At 39.1% G+C, this 18364-nt stretch overlaps 1 long non-coding RNA gene across 2 annotated transcripts; it reads right to left on the bottom strand.

The window, feature by feature from the left end:
* Positions 1-16146: 16146 nt before the first annotated feature.
* On the bottom strand, positions 16147-17244 carry LOC142175532 (uncharacterized). Of its 2 annotated transcripts, none has more exons than XR_012704644.1 (2): positions 16696-17244; positions 16147-16579 (listed from the first exon to the last, which is right to left on the bottom strand). It is a non-coding gene; the product is annotated as an uncharacterized LOC142175532 (long non-coding RNA). The 2 variants fall into 2 exon arrangements; XR_012704645.1 differs by having other exon boundaries at positions 16699-17244.
* Between the last annotated feature and the right edge of the window lie 1120 nt (positions 17245-18364).

The following is an 18364-nucleotide window of genomic DNA, read 5'->3' as shown; positions in this document are numbered from 1 at the left end:
CCTTTGGTTAACAAATCAGCCGAGTTGATTTTGAGTAGGCACACATATATATATATATATATACATGGTCTTCACCATTCCATCTTTGATCTTATATATATATATGAAGAAGTGACAATCAATTTCGATATATTTAGTTTGACTAGTATTTGTATAGCAGCTTTAATTTGCTATCGCTCATCACTGTAACAACACTTTGTAACTCAACAGCTAACTCCTTAAACAAGCAAACCAACCATGTAATCGATCTCTGCAACAGCTGATGCTATACTTTTTTATTCTTCTTCAGTTGAACTTCTAGACATAGTGTGTTGTTTCTTGGATTCTCAAAAGATGAAAAGGCCGGACTCTCCAAAGTCAGTAGGACATCCAATAAGTTTGTAATAATTTTCCTTTGTATGCCCTTTCAAGTTACAAAAAATGCTGCTTGTCTTTGTACCCTAACCTTTACCAACTTGAATAGCTAATGGATCAGATTTGTCAACTATAACAGTTAGACAAGAGCAATGTCGAGATTCATCCTCTTATCATAACATAAGTTTGGTTTAGAGAAGGTATATTCATATTAGAATTCAACATAATTTGAAAAATTCACACACGATTAACTTTATAAAACCGCTCTTCCTAGCGGAGCTCTTGAAGGGGAACATCCTAATGAATGAGTATGAGCACGTTACCTAATGGATGAGTATGAGCACGTTATACATCTCATATTAGACCCCAGAAAAAAAAAAGAAAAAAAAAAGAAGAAGCTAAAAACAGCCTGCTCAAGTCTTCCCAAATAAGATGAGTGTTCGCAAACGATTTCACTGAGAAGTTTTGCGGACACCAGACTGTTATACAAGACCAGTTCACACCAACAATAGTAGACTGCCACATGGAACCTCCACATAACCAGCCTGTGATACTAGCTTCGGTAATTATAATCTACTCCTATTTATTTTCTTATAATAACACTCTTTTTGTTCTAAAAAGGAGTGGTAAAGTTCAGAATAACAAAGTCAAAGCATCTGACTGGAATCAGACTGTTATACAAGACCAGTTCACCACCAATAGTAGACTGCCAATTGGACACATTCACATAACCAGCTTGTGATACTAGCTTCGGTAATAATAATCTACTCCTATTTATTTTCTGATAGTAACACTCTTTTTGTTCTAAAAAGGAACAGTAAAGTTTAGAATAACAAAGTCAAAGCATTTGACTTTTTATTTCAATTGAAGTGTCAATTTCACTAATTTTTCAATAATTGAAGTAACATATTTTGATATTGCATAAAAGCATTGCAAATCAATACTTTTTATACTGCGCCTCCAAAAAGTTGCCTAAATACATCTTGGTCGAGTGGAAATCAAAAAAGTATAAATTTATATGTGAAATTTAATAAAATTATAACAAATATTTCTAGATTTGTCTCCATCATCGAGAGTTTCCTTATTTCTTGCTCATCGGTGGTGGACTATAGACTCTGCGTGCAACAAGAAAAATTACTGTAAGAAATCTTTCAGAAAACAGTTAAAAAAGACAGAAAAAAGTCAGTTAAAGTCTCTTAGGTCCGTACAAACGACCAGGAGGATTTGCTGCTGGCGAAGGATTGGGTTTGACGAGAATCTGCCTGTTTCTGCGACCTCTGATAAAACTCATCTCTTTGAATTTAAAAGGGGATATGTTTAAGATCCTAGATTCGCTTTCTACACACAGTGTATCCATTGATAAAATAAGAAAAATAACGAGAATGTAGAAAGCAGAAATATTCTTCATTTCTTGATTTGTCACAATGTTTGTGTGTTAAGTTCTGAAATGTGTCTTTGTCATATAAGCTTCTAGTTGAGATGAAGAAACCCACACAGGGAATTAATCTTTTAAAATACTCATTTAGTTACGCGTTTGCACTTGCCAACCATAACTTAAGAGTCAAACCTCTACAACTCAATATTGAATAAAAAAAAATCATGTTTGAATGGAAATTTCCGGTCAAAGAAAGGGAAAAAAAAGAGAGCAGAGAATTGATGACAAAATATTTTCCTATTAAATGCTCAAATAATAGAATGACATGTGGAACCAGAAACAAATGAAAAACAAGACAAGAGGAAGTCAAGACCAAGGGCAGTAGTCTCGGTTGGCACCGGGAAGCCCCCGAAGGAAACGTTGCTCGTGAAGACAGGTGAATGCCTACCACCCGATAGCATTCAATGAAGAATATTCTTCAGTATTAAATACATAATTCGTTATAGAGAATATATATGACATTTATAGCCAGTCGTTACACGTTTTTCAATGCCCCCCATAATTATCATTTAAGAGGGGTTTGATCCTAGGACCTTATTACCTAGGTGCCACTATAAATAATGATTCCAACAACCATTGGAGGGGGACGAATTTTCTGATAAACTTATACTATATACTGTTCAAAGTTTAATTTTACTTTACTTTCTTGCTTCTTAATATTACTATCTTCGGAAGCTCTATTCCCGGAGCCAAGCTCTCTGCTGTCTTATCTCGATTTCAACACTAAGTTTTACATTCTTATTTAATTTATTTATCATTTGGGATTAAATCGATTCGCTGTCTATAAACCACGTATAAATTCAACTGTACCATTTTACGGTTACAGTTTGGCACTCATTGTGGGGCTTAGACAGTTGCGTCATTGAGTTAATCCTTGCATCTATTACTAGCCTGTTTGATTCTTTGTTCAAAGCAAAAACAAATCATTAAAATGACAGATAAAAATGTCAACGTCACACACAATATTGAGGCTCAAAAAAATCAGCCTTAGCACGAAGACTCGATCAGTGATACCCGCAACGAGGGGGATGAGGCCATGCCGGTCCATGGCAATATCCACGACATGTACGAGAGGCAACACCTGATGATGCTGAGAACGAGCATGTCGCTGAAACAGTAAGAATCCTGAGGGATCAGGAGAAGGCTATTATAGGCCACCTCTCACGACAGGATCATGTCATGACGGAATTGAAGCAGGCGTTATCGGGTGCTTCCAACAATGCGAATGGACGGGGTCCCGTTCCTCCCGGTGCTCCCGCAAACCAAGCAACTCCGAGGGTTGACAACAATACCCCGAGGGGAAAAGTTGCCTTCTATAGGGCCAGGGGGAACGGTATAGGATCCGATTCATGAGGGAAATAAATGCCCGAATAGATCAAATTCCGGGTGCACTGCCAGTATTAAAAGGACGAGATTCAAATAAATACACCCAGTTGTCATTCAAACCAAGCATGACACCAGAGTTGATCCCGAAGCTATTCAAGATGTCGGACGTGCCAAAATATGATGGGACTTCGGATCCTCAGGAGCACATCACCATCTGCACAATGGCGGTAAGGGGAACGACTTAGCTCCACACAAGATCGAGTCAGTCTTACTGAATAAATTTGGGGAGACCCTCACGAAAGGGTCCCTAACATGGTATTCGCTTTTACCCAAGCATTTAATAAATTCCTTTGAAATGCTCGCTGATTCTTTTATCAAGGCCCATGGCGAGCCTAGAAAGGTACATGCCCAAAAGGTCGACATATTCAGGATTGCACAAGGAGAATCTGAATTGCTATGGGAGTTCGTGACCAGATTCTAGAAAGAAAGGACGCGGTTACCGGCCGTACCAGACGAATGGGAAGCTGAAGTAATTACTAAAGGGTCGAATCCAAGAAGCTCCGACGCTTCCCGAAAATTGAAGAAAAGTCTGCTCGAATTTCAGGCAACAACATGAGCGGATATTCACAATCGGTACGGGTCAAAGATAAGATTTGAGGATGACCAGATCGGTTTCCCGGCATCAACCAAGGGTCGGGACCGGGAGAAGAATAAAGAGAAATCGAAGGAAGATTTCGACACAGATCGACGGTCTTCTAGAGGTCAGTTTTGCCCTATGACAGGGCCGAAGGACGCGGCAGAGGTTTTCAGTCGACGGATAGATTCTCTACCGATGGGAGAGCTGATCGCGGCTGGAATAGTAGATCATTACAGGATAAAGAGGTATCATGCTCTCGAGACTCCGCTTACCCCAGGCTATCCTAATACAACTTCAACGTCAGCGTGGTGGAATTAGTGTCGGTTATGAGGAACATTAAGGAAGCATGGTTCCCGAAGCCAATGAAATCCTACCCCAGTCAAAGGGATCCTAATTTATGATGCGAGTACCATGGGACCAACTGCCACCAGACTGAGGGACTACTGGCATCTGCGCGAGGAGGTGGCGACGTTACTGAAAAGCGGCCATCTCAGAGATTTCTTAAGAAACCGAGCCAAGAACAACTACGGTCGCAACCGGGATAACGCGAAATCCTCAAAAGCAGGAAAAGATCCCCCCGTCTGACGATCAATATGATTTTTTTTGGGGGGGGGGGAACGAAATTAATGGTGTAACTTTCTCGGCAGCGAATAAGACGAAGGTATTAGTGACTCATAGCAAGAGATTCTGGGAAGTCGCTGAAGACGACATCACCTTCACGGAGGAGGATGCAGATGGACTCCTACTTCCACAAATCTATGCCCTGGTAATCTCTCCTAATGTCTTAGATTTTAAGATCAAACGCATTTTGGTGGACCCAGGGAGTTCGGCTAACATTACCCAATGGAGAGTTCTAGAACAAGCTAAATTAACCAGAAGCATAATTTCAGCCACGAAGCTCCTCGCCGGGTTCAATATAGCCAGTGTAACAACTCGAGGGGAAATCCTACTGCCCACAAATGCTGAAGGGGTAATTAAGACAACCCTTTTCGAAGTAGTAGATAGCGATATGGATTATAATATCATTCTTGGGAGACCATGGATACACGAGATGAAGGTTGTACTGTCAACATACCATCAACTCTTAAAATTCCCAACGCCCGAGGGGGTTAAACAGATAAGGGGTGACCAACCGGCGGCAAGGGAGATGAACACGATCTCAGTTTCTAGAAGCAAAGAGGAACGCATGCAACAATATGTAGTGAACGTCCAAGCTCTATTCGCGCGGTTTAGGGAATGGTCAATTACACATATCCGAGGGAAGAAAATGCGGAAACAGACGCGCTAGCCAATCTGGGATCGTCCACGAAAATGAAGGTAACGGACCCCTGTACGGTCATCCAACTTTATGCATTCGGTATTGGACGTAGGTAGCTACTACTAAGTAAACGCGACCAATTTGGTCTGGGACTGGAGAAATGAGATCATTGACTATCTCGAGCACGAGAAGCTACCTAAAGATCCCAAGGCATCTCGGGCGCTGCGTACTAAATCAGCTCGATACAACTTCAAGGGAGGTCAATTGTACATAAGATCTTTCCAAGGCAATGATACAAGAATACCGGGACTACGACATCCGGGAATAAAGTTTTATCATCAGGACCGGGGGACTACACGGCCAGCCCAGTAGAAATAAGTGGCACAAGTTAGCCACAAGTAATGGCAATATTTTAGCACAACGAATGCTTATGTACTTTGAAAATGGATGGAATAAAGTAAAGTCCTTTTATTTTTATCTTGTTTCTTGTCTGAACGATGAATTAATTTTATCATTTGAAAGTTAAACAAGTATTTCAAATAATAATGTCGGAATGAACAAGAGACGTCATCTTCAAAAGCACCGTAAACATAAGAGTGCCCTCTCTTATGAAGCCCTCACAGTAAAAGGCTGATTCCGGAAGAATTTATCTCCGGAATCCAAACGCTATCGGGGACAAATGCACCCGAAGCCTTGCATAATTCGATGCAAAGAGAAAAATTTGTGCAATACCTAAACGAAAAAACACTTCAATATAAAAACAAACATGCCAAGCAGCACAAGTACAAAAATATGGAAAGGAAAAACAAAGTAGAAAGAAAGCAAAAAGCTAAACTACTACATCCCCAGAATCCGGGGGAAGAGAAGCATCTTCACCCCCAAGAGAAGTAGGCTGATATGCCGCCAACTCAAGATCTTGGCCTTCACCATCATCTCCTTCAGGTTCTTCTTCAATTCCCGAGAACTCGGAACCGGAACCAGAAGAGTCAGTTTCATTAGGTTGGACCGGGAGACCTCTTCGGGCAGTTGACTCCAGCTTACAGGACTTGACGATTTCGGCATCAAAGTCAATGACACCCGCTTTGGCCTCTTCCGGGGTTTTTCTCCTCATGATATACATAAAATATATTTTTTCAACAATGAGGGAAGTCGCTCGGTTCTTCCTTAAGATGGTCAACCTCGGTCGAAAGGTTATTCCACTCTAATCTAGCTGCTTGGAGGGTGACATCAAGGTCACGGATAGTGGAGTTAAAAACTTTGTTATGCTCTATGACCCTCTTATGCCTCTCTTCCAACCGGGCATGCTTTTCTGCAACAACAACAACGTCTTCAGCTTTGGAGTTCAAGACTGCCTCCAAATTATTAAATCTTTCAGTAGATGCAACCTTGCGAACGGCAGCAGCAAGAATGGCATTTTGCACCTCAACCCACTTTGCCTTAGCTTCTTCAAATTATACCCTTAACAGGGCGGCCTCTTGGCTAAGGGTCACTACCTCTTGCTCGCTTTTCTACAACCGAGCCTCCAATTCAACGGCCTCAGCAGCTTGTACTTTCAGTTTCGGGAGGCGAGCAACAGTTTGATCTCGCTTGACCAACAATTGATCCCGCTCGGAGATGAGTTTCTCTTTGTCAAGGATCAACCTCTGAAGGCCCTCGGAAGCAAGGAAGTTAGCATGTAAAACAGAAGTACAAATTAAAAATCCTGCCATAACAAAGATAGAAGGAATAACAGAAGAAACAAAGATCGTACCGCTGCTGCGTTATGCATGGCATTGTTCATCAAACACTCTCTCGAGAGAGAGACTGTATTTTATTCATGTCCTTCTCTGAAGCTAGAGGCTTCAGATAATCAGCAAGTTCCACCGGCTAGGATAGCAGATAGAATCCGGTAGAAACTGAGAGGGAAACACTCCTCCTCCTTTAGGGATCATCGAAGGGGGCCGAATAGTTATGTCGCAAATTCCCATGAACTGGGACTAGGAAAGAGGGATATCCTCCTTTCGGATAACTGCGGTCGATGGAGATGGTATAGCAGTTGCTGGTGGCAAAGGCAAATTGGCGAAGAATGAGCTGAGGCTGATAGCGTTGTAGGTTGTGAAGCAGCTGTGGAAAAAATAATGTTAGTTGTTGGTTGCTCATAAGCCGAAGATGGAAGAGACCCGATACCCAGCCTCACGGCACTGGGAACATCGGCTGGGAATCAGAAGCGAGAGTTGGCATCTTCCACTATATCACAATCCCCAGAGCGCTTGGACATCATCCTCGGTTAGTGTAACTTGCTCAACAGATTGAGCATTCTGTTGAGCTGATGAAGGTCATTGTATTCTATATAGAGAAGCCCCCTCATCACTGAATCATCCAAAATTATCGATTACCTCAGTGTCTACGGCTAGCTCGAGCGTGACACTCTTTGCCTTTTTATTTTTGCGCTCTATCGCGGATGAACGTCGCATTTTTGTTGCTTGTTCTCCGGTCGGGGATTTCGAGAGAAAGCACTTGCACCTGAGGCAGACCGCAGACCTGATGATACCCGTTCGGGTGAAAGCCTCCTGCAACAACCCTGCTGCATCAGCAGGATCGGCCAAAACGTCCTCCTCGGGGACGGTAACAGAGCCCTATGGAAGACCTGAATTCAACAAGAGATAAAAGTTTGCTAGTTTTCCTATACATAAGGTAAAAACAAGATAAGTTCAACCTACAATGGTTTTTGTCCTTCCACCCGTATTTAAGGGCTAGTTCTTTCCACCGACGGGTCTCAGGTGTGGTGACGTCCAAAGTGTTTTGGACCCACTGGTCCAAACCTTCAACCCTTGGTGGTATCCATCGAGTTGCTGAAATAATGAGAGAAGAAGGATCAGTAGTAGCATAGGACAATCTTTAATCAAATGGAAAGACATACTTTGAACTTACGAGTACGGTTCCATGATTCATAAAAGAATGGAGTTGTGGTCGGGATGATGTCCTTGGTGGAAATTACAACCAACCGTTCCATCTATCCACGATCGCTGTCATCGTTTATGCTGTTGAGCAAAGCATGATCACCACGTTTGCTGAAGTTTATCATTCTCCCACAGAAGATCTTTCGCGGAATAAAGGTTCAGTTGTCGAGCCAGAGAGAGCTCTTCCCCCGTCTCTTGGCATAGACGCCAAATACAAGCGACCGTCCGCCACACAGAAAGACTCACATGTGCTAAGCAGACTTGGTAACTGAAGCAAAACTCCAAGATAACGAAATCAAGCTCCCGCTCAATGAGAACGGGCCCAAAGTGAAGGGATACGTGTAAACGTACGTATAACCCTTCTTGGAGAAGGTTACCCGCTCCGCTAGGTCAGAAGCGATACTGTTCAAATCTTGACAACCACAGTCTTCCTTCACAGCAGGGATGCTGGAAGGACGGATGGAAGAAGGATATACGCATACAACCCATGTGCGGGGATTAACAATAGGATACTTCTCTTCGAAGTCCTTAGTTGTAGTAAGCCTTATGTGGATAATGGGGCTTACCGTAGGAGCATCATCATCATCAGTGTTTTCTTTGTTCTTTGAAGAACTGAAAGTTTTGGAAAAAGAGGCCATAATTATCAGAAAGAAGTAAGGGTTTTTCTCTGAAGAGGAAGATTAGAGAAAGTTGAAAACAAGTGTAAGTTGAATAATGAGAGTTTGAGAAATTATGAAGTATAAAAGAAGAAGATTGAAGCGTATAAGTAAAGGAATAGGCGGCTAAAATTGTGGTCATGATTACCTCGATAATCGGCAAAAGTATTATTGAATCGTGGGATGACGCGTGTTCGGGGCATTAAATGCAGAGAGACATGCGTCTAATCAAGCGTTAGAAATTTTTCAGAGGGAGTCAGTAAAGTTTTCGCCAAGAAAGGTATCTTTACCAACTTCCCGATGACACAAGGATGTGCCACCGAAAAGCAGGGGGACTATCCGTTTAGGATAAAATCGGTTCATATTAAATGCTCATATAATAAAATGACTCATGGAACCTGAAACAGATGGAAAGCAAGACAGGTGGAAGTCAAGACCGGAGGCAACAGTTTCGGTTGGCACTGGGAAGCCCCCGAAGGGAACATTGCTCGTGAAGACAGGTGAATGCCTACCACCCGATAACATTCAATGAAAAATATTCTGCAGTATTAAATACACAATCCGTTATAGAGAATATGACATTCATAGCGTGTCGTTACACGTTCTTCAATGACCCCCATAATTATCATTTAAGAGGGGTTTGATCCTAGGACCTTATTACCTAGGTGCCACTATAAATAAGGATTCCAACAACCATTGTAGGGGGGTGAATTTTCTGATAAACTTATACTATATACTGTTCAAAGTTTAATAACACTTTACTTTCTTGCTTCTTAATATTGTTATTACTATCTTCGGATGCTCTGCTCCCGGAGCCAAGCTCTCTGCTGTCTTATCTCGATTTCAACGTTAAGTTTTACATTCTTATTTAATTTATTTTTTATTTTGGAATTAAATCGATTCGTTTGTCTATAAACTACGTATAAATTTAATTGTACTGTTTTACGGTTTTTTAACTGAAGAAGAAGAGTTAGTGATTTGAGCAAAGCAATTATTGTCGGTGCTAAGCCTTGAATTGATAACAGTATTTTATTTAGTTGAGGGACAAGAATAATGCGATTTTGATTGGAGTTACCACGCCCTTGATTCTGCTGATTGATGCAACCACTCCCGTTAGCTTTTTTGATATTAGTAAAGTGACTACAGAATTTAGTGAATGAGGAGGTGGAATAACTGATATCTAGGGGTGTTCATAAAAACCCAAAAAATCGAACCAAATCGAAAATCGAATTAAATCGATCAAAAAATTCGATACTTTTTAGGTTTGGTTTGGTTTTGGTTTTAAATTTTAAAAACCGATCAAATTTGGTTTGGTTTTGATTTTAATAAAAAAATAACCGAAAAAATCAAACCAAACCAACTATAGAAGTAGCTATTTAAATTTATTATTACACACACACACACACACACACACACACACACACACACACACACATACATACATACATACATACATACATACATATATATATATAATTTCTAAAAATTTATGGTACATATTAGTCGTTTATATTTTTAGTCTAGTTTTTTGCTATTATAATAATCTAATTCTTTGCCTTTACATCTTAGTTTGATTGGTAGTTTTCTTTTCCTAAGTACAAGAATTTATTTCATATTAAAAATAATCGATTTTTAATTGAGTACTTAAATTATTCATCACTAGTTGATTCAATTATCATCAATATATCTTGGCAAATGATATATTTCTCAAAGAGCAATTGATTTGATAGTGTTACGTTGAAAATATAGTCTGAGGAATGTATGTTTGGTAGTGTATGTCTCATATTTAAGAAAACAATCGATAAATAACCGAAAAAACCAAAAAACTGACCAAAACCGACAAAAACCGAATCGATAAGAAACCGACTTAATTGGTTTGGTTTGGTTTCAATATTTGAAAAATCGACTTACTTGGTTTAGTTTCTTTTTAGGAAAAAATCGATCCAAACCGAACCATGAACACCTTTAGTGATATCTATGTACTAATGGAATACCAATATTTAGACAAGTAGATCGCTTATAAAATATTTACATATAATTTTTTAAATTTAATATTAATTTCTAGATCATGAAGTATGATAACCTTCGTACAACAACAACATATCTAGTAATATCCCATAAATGGACAAGACACAATATTGGACAAGACACAATATTTTGTGAAAGGATGTTACTCGTTCTTTAAAGGATAGACCTATTTTTTGTGAAAAGGTGACCCCTCAATCCGCATCTGTAGCATATGGGTAAGTCCATGTAGCATATTCCTTAGTGCATCTTTCCACGCCTAGGGCATGAGGGCCTCCGCTGCTGCTGAAATCTACCACCATGACGACCCTGCTGATAGGAGCCCCTTTTGCCCTGACTGGGCCTGAAACGGCTCCACTACTGCTGCTGACTGGGCCCTGATGACGGTGCACTAGCCGAAGACTGAGCAAAGGGATGAGATGGCCATGACGACCCTCCCCTGAATGTTGACTTGCCACCACCAGAAGAACCACCAAAGTTGCCCGTAGACCGAGCCTTATTGTTACCTTCTCGCTCCATTCTGTTCTTCAATTTGCGGGTCTCTGTGGCTTGAGCGAATGCCACCATCTTACCATATTCATATCAGAATTCAAGGAAGTTATAGCGGCCTCATTAATTACTAAGGAACTAAGTCCCTGCACAAACCAGCGCACTCTAGCCTCCGTAGTGGGCAACATGTAAATAACATACTTGGACAGGTACGCAAATCTCATATCGTAATCCTATACACTCAAGCTACCTTGCCTCAAGTTCTCAAACTTAACATCACGGGTTGCCTTAATCTCAACAGGCAAGAAATAATCAATAAAGGCATCGGCAAACTCACCCCACCTCGCCGGAGAGCTCCCCTCCTCATGGGACTCCTCCCATAGCTCAAACTAAGAATATGCCACCTCTTTCAGGCGGTAGGAGGCTAACTCCACTGCCTGTGTCTCAGTAGCACGCATAACTCAGAGAGTCTTATGCATCTCATCAATGAATTCCTGGGGGTCCTTATTTGGGTTAGCACCTGTGAACACTGGAGGATCCAACTGGAGAAACCTGTTCACCCTGGAACTAGCAGAATCCCCTGGCTGACTAGAAGAAGTGGGTGCAACATTTGATCTCTGGGCCTGGGAAGCCACTATCTAAGTCAACATCTGTATGGCTCCCCTAAGATCAACATCAGAAACAGCAGAATTGGAAGCTGGAACTGGAGGTGGAATTGAAATATCTGTTGGAGGGACCGTTAGACCCTCAGTAGGTGTAGGGACAGGTGCGGTCTGATCAGTTGTAGCAGAATCAGGCAGTTTAGTAACTCGAGGAATATTCTCACTCATTGGGTGCTCACCCGCATCACTAAATATAGAATCAACTGCCACTCTTGGGGTGACATTGGCTCTTTGGCCAGTTCTTGCCTTTTTCTTAGGCTCCATATACTGAAAGTTAGAGTAAAGAACGAGTTAAAGGAGGAACAATCTTATAATCAGCTCTATCGCACAATCGAGAATATGAAAGAAGAGTATTATTCCTAAATGTCCATGTAGCCTCCTAATTATAGATGTGGTTGACAACACATCGATAAGAAAGACTCTACTAGATATGGCTCCGAGATATCCTAGGACACTTTTAATCTTAGGATCTGATACCAAGTGTGTCACGCCCCGAACTCGGGGAGCGCGACCGATGCTCAACCAAGTGAACCCGGCCGAGCAAGCCTATTAGATTCCTTCTACCCAAACTCATCCTTGAATAAAGAGAATACATATTCTCGTTAATTAGACAATAAGGTGCGCATGTCTACAATACCAATTCATTTCCAATAGTTTTATCATTTTAAAATCTCAACTTTCATACACGTTTTTCATAGTCTGTGGTGGAACAAGCAATCCAAGCACAACATAACTAGTTTGACTTTCCCAGCACCAATATACAATCCACACTATGTCTACGGAGCCTCTAATAGATACAAAAGAGTATTATGATAATGCTGGCAACAAGGCCACGGCTATACCTCAAACACAATACACAAGGAACAAAAGATATATGATCCCGAAATGAAGTGGGGCTCACCTAGTCTGCTGGGAAGAGGGTATACCGCTATCACTGATCAGTGTCTCCTGCTGTTGAACCACCTGCATCCATTGAAGATGCACCGCCCCCGGCAAAAAGGGACGTTAGTACCTGTGGAATAGTACTAGTACGAATGACAAAACACCCCCTCAATAGAACAATTAATAATACAAGTAAGAACAATCATAATAATAGTGGAAGTCTCAAACAACAACAAACCTCAAATTAGGATCAAGACAATGTTCAAATAAATTTCCATATCTTAAGTTGGGAGGTCTTTAGTACCAATATGCCACCGTTCACGATACCAATATTCACAATACCAATACCACCATTTTTTTAGCACGGAGTTCGATCACGACCCAATCGGCTAGGCCATTTCATTTTGAGACATCAACCAAAATCATAATTTCCAGCACAATCACCATCATGTGTGCGGTATGGTATCCGATCACGACCCGATCGGCTAGGTCATCTTATTCGAGACATCAACCTTTTTATACCAATCATCTCATTTCATACTTATTTTCCATCTTTTCATTTCATTGGCACTAGTGGCAACAATTATAACAAAAATTATTCTTGGCCCGCCGGCCGTATTTAGTAATTCATGCTCACCTTTTTCACTTTCAAACATCATCATCATCATCATCATCATCATCATCATCATCAACAACAACAACAATAATTCAATTCAACGTTTGTAGTGCACATGTGAGTAATTAAGAGTCTTAGGCACATAGAGATGTTTCACAAAATTTGGCATAATAACCTTCATTTGAACTTGACTTGAAGTCGCAACATTATTAATGCACAACCCATACTTTGAACATATTCTCAATTGATAACATAACATGATAAAATCATTTTGGAATACATATTGAACATGTATATTTCAACACAAGCTTATTCGGAATAGCCACTTTCATAACGAATAATTCGGGACTTAGATAAATTACATGAATACCGTGGGATTCAATTCTAGGAGAGGAGTTTAGCCAACATACCTCAAATTCGTCCCTTAATGATATTACAATGATCCACTATACTAAGCAACTTCAATCTACAATAACAACATCCAATGGGAGCAATATTAGTAACAAATTTCATAGGTTCATTGTATTCATAAATTTCATCGCCAAAATTACCATTCATCTTCTCTCTTATGTTCTCAAAAGTACTATTCATGTCATGAACTAGAGTTTTATAATTCAATCTTTCAACCATTAAAACTTGTAACAAATGCTTCAAATACTTTTAACTACTCATAATAAATGAGTTTGAAGCATTGGAATTACCTCTAGTAGATCAATCTTGAAAAATTATAACTTTGGTGATTTTTGTGTTCTTGAGGACTTGATGATGAAATCTAGTATTTGGATGTAAGAATGATGTTAGAACTCATGTATATTGAGTAATAATCAATGCAAAATATCATTAACAACTTACCTTTGTTGATTGGACTTGATTTGAGCTCAAAATCGTCTCTTCACCATCAAGAACCCTAACCCCCAATACACAAAATACTCTCTTCCCTCGATTTTGTATTTATAAGCCCAGAATTCTGGATTTCAGATGTGGCCCTGGATACTTCACATCCCCACTTCACTCCTCTTTGAAGCTTGGATGCGGATTTGGATGCTATGAAAACACTTCACTGCCAGCCTTTCTTTCGGACGTGGCCTCGGAAGCTTCGCATCCGCAGACTCCTCCGCCAGCCTTTGATAATTTGGTCATAACTTCTTGTAGGAATGTATAAATAAAAACCGGGTTGAAGCGTTGGAAACTAGACTCAAAGGGCTTTAAATTAATAGGTAGATCACCTCCTAAGTCTTTATAGTTTGGTAGAAGCATACGTTTGATGTAGGATGTTATACGAATTGAGATATCCTTTCCACTTAATGTATCCAACTGGTTCCACACAAATTCTTGCCATTCACAGAACTCCTTAGTATTTTCCAACACACCTTAAACATATATTTTCATTTCAAAATAATATGGTTCTATTCCATGGGTCTACTTTAATACTCGAACAAGTTATTTCCAAATACCGTTGGCGCACTTTAAAATCTTAAATCATTAGGAAATTTTAACGGGGCCTTATATCTTGCAACTGCTCCTTCAATTCCTTCAACTTCGGTGGCGCCATACAGTATGGTGGAATATAAATGGGCTGAGTTCCCAGAAGATATAAACGGGGCCTTACATCTTGCAACTGCTCCCCGATTGATGGGAGCAGATTATTATGAGGCAATTAGCTAATAATTCACAAACTATCCCAAATCTGATTTAACTGATTTTTTTTTAAAAAAAGGATTTCCTCTGTTATTAGACTTGCTCTGTATGTGAGATAGCATGGAGTAAGTAGCATCAATTGAAAGTACAGAACAAAAAATAAAAAAACTTCTTTTCACGCCTTTAAACTCACTTTCACGCCTTTCTCGGTTCAGAGGGATGCTGACAGGAGGTTTCTTTCTGCTAAGGGCAGTGTTCCAATCGGCATTGGCAAGAAGTCAAACATAAAGAGAGCTATTATCGACAAGAATGCTCGTGTACGGGACAATGTGAAGGTTGGAAACCTAATCAATTTTTTGAAGTCACTCCGCTATTATTATGTCTGAAATTCTCATTTACACAAAATTTGTTCCGCGTGCTCCAGGAAGCATATGATGATGATATGTCCTGCCAGGGGTGGAGGGAGAGCATTAGTTAGGGATTCGGACAAACCTAATAGCTTTTGCTTAAATTTTGTATTTGTAATAAAATTCTTAAAATATGTATAGATATTTAATTGCGAACCTAGTAGCTAAGACGAGTTATGTGTTTAGTCCGACTGACTTCTCTAATTATCTCATAGATTTTTCCTTTTAATTTTTTTTTCCATAATATGAATGAGCTAAATAAGTTTGATTCCCTAACATGGAATTTTATATTGTCAGATCACTAATATTGGCAGTGTTCAAGAAGCAGCTAGGGAGACTAATGGATACTTCATTAAGAGCGGGATTGTTAATATTATCAAGGATGCACTGATTCCTAGTGGTACTGTCATCTAAGGGGGTGAAACTTGCATTTCCTCCAAATTTTTGGCCAAACAACCATGAGTTAGAAATCTAAATGTTGTGTATATTAGTGTAAAACTTCTCATCCAAATAGAAACTGATCATTTCATAAACACCTCTTTTTTGCTTACAATTATTTTACTCATGTTCATTTGTGAATGGCAATCATGGGAAAGATTCAAAGGTAGAAACAAAGATTCTATCTTCTCTTTATTATAATTATCAACCGTTTCCTTTTCTGTTCATCTTATGAAGTCTAAATTTTAGGCACATCAAAGATTCAAAGGTCAAGGAAGTAACTTTTTTTCACTCGACCTCCATGGAAAGATTCAGGAAAAGATGTAGTTATTAAGAATACAAACTAAGTAAAATATACTCTCATTGCTTTCATAGAAAAATCTCTTAAACACAGACAAAACAAAGTCTTCTTATTATAAGTGAGAAGTCCACAACAAAATAGAGGTCACTAAATCTTGATCCAGTTACATAGATAATCCAACATACTATGACATCAAGCAGGGGGCGAAGCTATGTTGGCCCGAGGGTGGTCAACTGAACACCTTTCGCCAAAAAATTATACTACGTATAAGGTAAAATATTAAGTAGTTGTTATTAATTAATAAATAGATTTTGAACACCTTTACGTAGCCCACTGGGCAAAGAGTGTTCAAAATTTGAATATCCTTATTGAATTTTCTGATTTCGCCACTGACATCAAGCAGTAGCTAGTGATGTACATGGTCGTTTACATTAGCTGCCGGGGCAGGATAGCTCCCTCCGGGAGACTCCCTGGTGCTCCGGCGGTTGCTGTCTAGTCCGCCAAGCCTCTGCGTCACTGCCAATAACGATATCAACACATTCAAATGTCTAAAACACAAACTTTAAACACACACACATTGTTTTGTCTAAAAACAAAAGGAGAGATCAAGAGTAAAAGGGAAGATATGCAACAACTGGAATTGCAGAGAAGTCTGAGAAGATTCTTGCTGCTTCACCATGTTCACACCACGAATTCATGCACAGTACAAAGAAAACCAGCATTAACAGAGGCCATGTAACTGTGTTCTTTTAGATAGACATTTTTAATTTCCACGCCTAGGCTTCTCTAAAACTATATATCTTGTTCCACTTTGCCTCCAAATATGATTTTTTATAGCAAGTCCAAAGTGTGGAAGAATAGGGGTGGAATCAGCTTATCCATAAATTATGTGTGGGTTCAGTATGACAGAATTTGAGAAAAATGTTTCGTATATGTCGTCTTTGACTTTTGGATCAGGGGCGACTGTAATGTGTTATCGACGGGTTCAGTTGAACCCATAATTTTTTATGCGGAGTAAATATTTATTAAAATTGTAAAAATATTAGATATGAACCGATAACTTTAAAAATATTATAAGTTCAATGCTAAAAACTTTAATAGTTGAACCCATAGAGTTTAAATCCCGAATATTCTATTTTGGAGGAGAGAATGTATAATTTTCAACCCTATTGGATCAGAAAATATTATTGATCAGTATAAGAAAAGTCTACTAACTTATGCTACAGAATGTTATTTTTAGTTCCCTTGTTTCCCGAAAATGCTATACCAAATTAAAAGAAAAAGAAGATACCTCCCTGCTTAACGGTAGATTAAAAAAAGATACTATTCGACATGTGAAAAAAATAAAATTCTAGAAGCTAAAATTAAAGGTTCATTCTAAGTTTATTGAGGGGTTGATTGGTTTGAATGAATAAGCACGGAAAGGAGGAGATATTAATTTTTATTTATTTATTTAAAAGAGCGTCTAATTTTTAAGTTAAAATGTAACACTTATTTTTCTCCAATCAATTTCCTTTTCACTCTACCCAATTGATGAAGAAGCGATAGTGAAAGATCAAAGAATAAATAACGAAGAATTAGTCAAATAATTCTTATTATTAATTTTTAATGTGTAAAAAACTGATATGACAAGACAGAAAATGCTGCCAAGCATGTATCCTAGAATTAAATACTAATTAAACATAACTGTACCATTGCTGTTGCTAATCCCATTCGTTAAATAGATTTTCAACAAATTCAGCCGTTCTTAAAGAAGAAGTCAAAAGAAGCTATTGAATTATGGAAGCTACCTTATCTAAAGATTAGACTTTTAAAGAGGGACCATTCTTTATATAGTTTGTTTAACGTCTTAACGCATCCTTTTATATGGAAAAAGATTCAGTAAAGTACAATTACCTCAAAATATTTATTTTTGGGTCAAACATGCGAAATATTTTGTTAATAGTTGGCAGTAGACTTCATATTGAATTTTATGAACCACTTCATTTAAAATTTTAAATTTTAGAAATGAGGGACTTTTATTTTAATTAATTTTACATCTACTACAAGTGTTTTAAGGTCTTCAATATCTCTTACTTATGTCGATATCACCATGCATTTATTTCAAACTAACCTCCCCTCGCTCATAAAAGGAAAAAGGGGTGAAAAAGGAAGGGGAAAACATGGACAATGTTGATTTTTATAAACATTGTGGGAAATTTCAATATGAAGGTTGAAATTTAGAGCAAACAACTCCACCACAAAATTGCGGACCGAGTCGACCGTGTGACTTCAAAGAAAGAGGAGTAATATCCGATCGCT

Source organism: Nicotiana tabacum, chromosome 21 (genome assembly GCF_000715075.1).
Source record: "Nicotiana tabacum cultivar K326 chromosome 21, ASM71507v2, whole genome shotgun sequence".
In the NCBI taxonomy this organism is placed as follows: Eukaryota; Viridiplantae; Streptophyta; class Magnoliopsida; order Solanales; family Solanaceae; genus Nicotiana; species Nicotiana tabacum.
This window is presented reverse-complemented; position numbering and strand designations above follow the sequence as displayed.